This window comes from Gossypium hirsutum, chromosome A12 (genome assembly GCF_007990345.1).
Source record: "Gossypium hirsutum isolate 1008001.06 chromosome A12, Gossypium_hirsutum_v2.1, whole genome shotgun sequence".
NCBI classification, from domain to species: domain Eukaryota; kingdom Viridiplantae; phylum Streptophyta; class Magnoliopsida; order Malvales; family Malvaceae; genus Gossypium; species Gossypium hirsutum.
The window spans coordinates 98,782,899-98,784,985 of NC_053435.1; the positions used below are offsets into that span (position 1 = coordinate 98,782,899).

The 2,087-nt window shown below is 30.1% G+C and overlaps 1 long non-coding RNA gene across 1 annotated transcript; it reads right to left on the reverse strand.

The window, feature by feature from the left end:
• Positions 1-224: 224 nt before the first annotated feature.
• LOC107952543 (uncharacterized) lies at positions 225-1,190 on the reverse strand. Its single transcript, XR_001698833.2, has 2 exons — positions 833-1,190; positions 225-579 (listed from the first exon to the last, which is right to left on the reverse strand). It is a non-coding gene; the product is annotated as an uncharacterized lncRNA (long non-coding RNA).
• Positions 1,191-2,087: the final 897 nt, after the last annotated feature.

Here is a 2,087-nt window from a genome sequence, read left to right on the forward strand (position 1 = left end):
AAGAAATAAATTACATGAAACCTTTTAAAATAAATAATGAGATGATTTCAAAAAAATAATACATAAAAACAAGTTTGAAAAAAAGATGTTATAAAAAATTATTTTAAATGAGTAGTATGAAACAATTTAAAATAATTAATGTACAAAACAATTTAAAGTAAAGTAGGCGACTTGATCCGAAATAGCATATAAAGGTCTAAATTAAATAATAATAACAATATGTGTAAAGAGTTTAAGGCATACGATATATTAGAATTTGAAAACAAATAATCTATAGAAAAATAGTTTAAGGATAAACTTAAGCTGTTGGACTCAATTTTTACCCGGCCCAAAATACAATTCATTAAACACAACTCCCAAACCAAAGAATCAAACAGTCCAACTTTAAGCCCAAAATAAATAAAAAATAGACTAAACCCTAGCCCAAGCTTTTAGCCCAATAACTTAAACTTTTTTTCTAGCAAAGTGGCAAGCTGCTGCTCGTGCCCACGCCCAGCGCCCCTCCCCCGCACGTCGCGCGCCTCCTCTGAGTCGTACGCCCTTCACCAAGCCACGTCAGAGGCGTACCCGCCTAGGAACCTACAAACGTGTAGAACAGATTGTAAAAGAGTCGGCTATAAAACCGAAACAAAGCAATTGTAAAAGGGACTTTTTTTCCCTCACAGCAGAATACACAAGCAATAGAACATCAACAAAAGCCCGTTTACAGTCTTAAGAGGTGTTTTTTTATTTCTTTTCTTTGGATTTTCGGTTAATGTTTGTTTTTTTCCCTCTCTATCGATTTTATAAACTGTTTTTTTAATAAAAAATAAAAAGAAAAAAGGAGACTCACCTGGGTTCACGCCGTGATCGGCGTTGGAGACGGAGGCATAGAAATGCCAATGATCCTCTATTGCGGCTTCCTCAGAGTTGGGTTGAAATCTTAACTGAGATTTGGGGGGTATTATTTTTTTTTCAAAAATGGCAGAGCAAATGAGGTGGGTTAAATGCTTGGGTTTTACCAAATAAATGCCATTCAATGGCGTTTGTTTTAAATGGCAATTGAAATAGCACCGTTTGGTGCTGGACCAACACACTTTGGCTCAAAATGGGTAATTTTTGTGTTGAGTCCCCCCCCTTTGTGCTAGGGATCAATTGGGCTCTGCTTATTCTTTCTTTGATTATTTAAATTCATCCCTAGAATTTGCGTGATATTCCAGTTTAGTCCACACCTAGGTGCAGCGCTTTGGGACTTGGAGAATTTGCATTTTTAGTTCCTACTTGTTTGTGCGTATCTAGTTCAAGTCCTTGATTTTGTTTTAATAATTTGATTTGTTTAAAACTATCCTCTAGATTTTGTTTTTGTTTCAATGGAGGTCTTTTTTTAGTTTTTAAAATTCTTTTACTCTTTTTATTTATCTTTTTTAAATATTTTATGTTTTTAAAAAAAATTGTTTTACTTTGTAATTTTTAAATTTTCTTATATACAATTTATTTCTTATAAAACTCCTATTTTACTATATATATTTTTTAAAAAGAAAAACACTATTATTCATTATTTTTGTATACTATACTCATTAAGTTTTACTTTATGTGCATTATAAGTTGTTAACAAGCATTTTTTTTGTCTTATTGATTTTATATTATATAGATTGTAATTCATATATATTCGTTAGCATTTTTTTGATGGTACTAATAATTCATTTATCCCGTCTGGTATGCATATTATTTGCTTAAAATTTGGCCTGAGCATACGTTGCAATTTTTTTTTTGTACATAATTGATGTCATATTCTTACTAATTTTAGGTGTAAATTGTTTTGTATTGCATTTATGTTAAATTTTAGCTTATAATCTTTGTTTTGAAATTCATTTATATAATAAATTTTATATTTGTGCATAAATATTTATACATTGCCTGCTTGCCTATTGTTGTTTTATGCATTTTAATTTTTATATTTGTACTTTTTTCATTACAATCGATGAAGGGTGAGCTATGATATTAATTGTTTGTTTTAAATTGTTCATTTTATTTTTTTTCCATTTTCAAATAAATCTTATAAATATGCTCCACCGCTTTTATAACCATTCGTGTTTCAAAAAAAACCC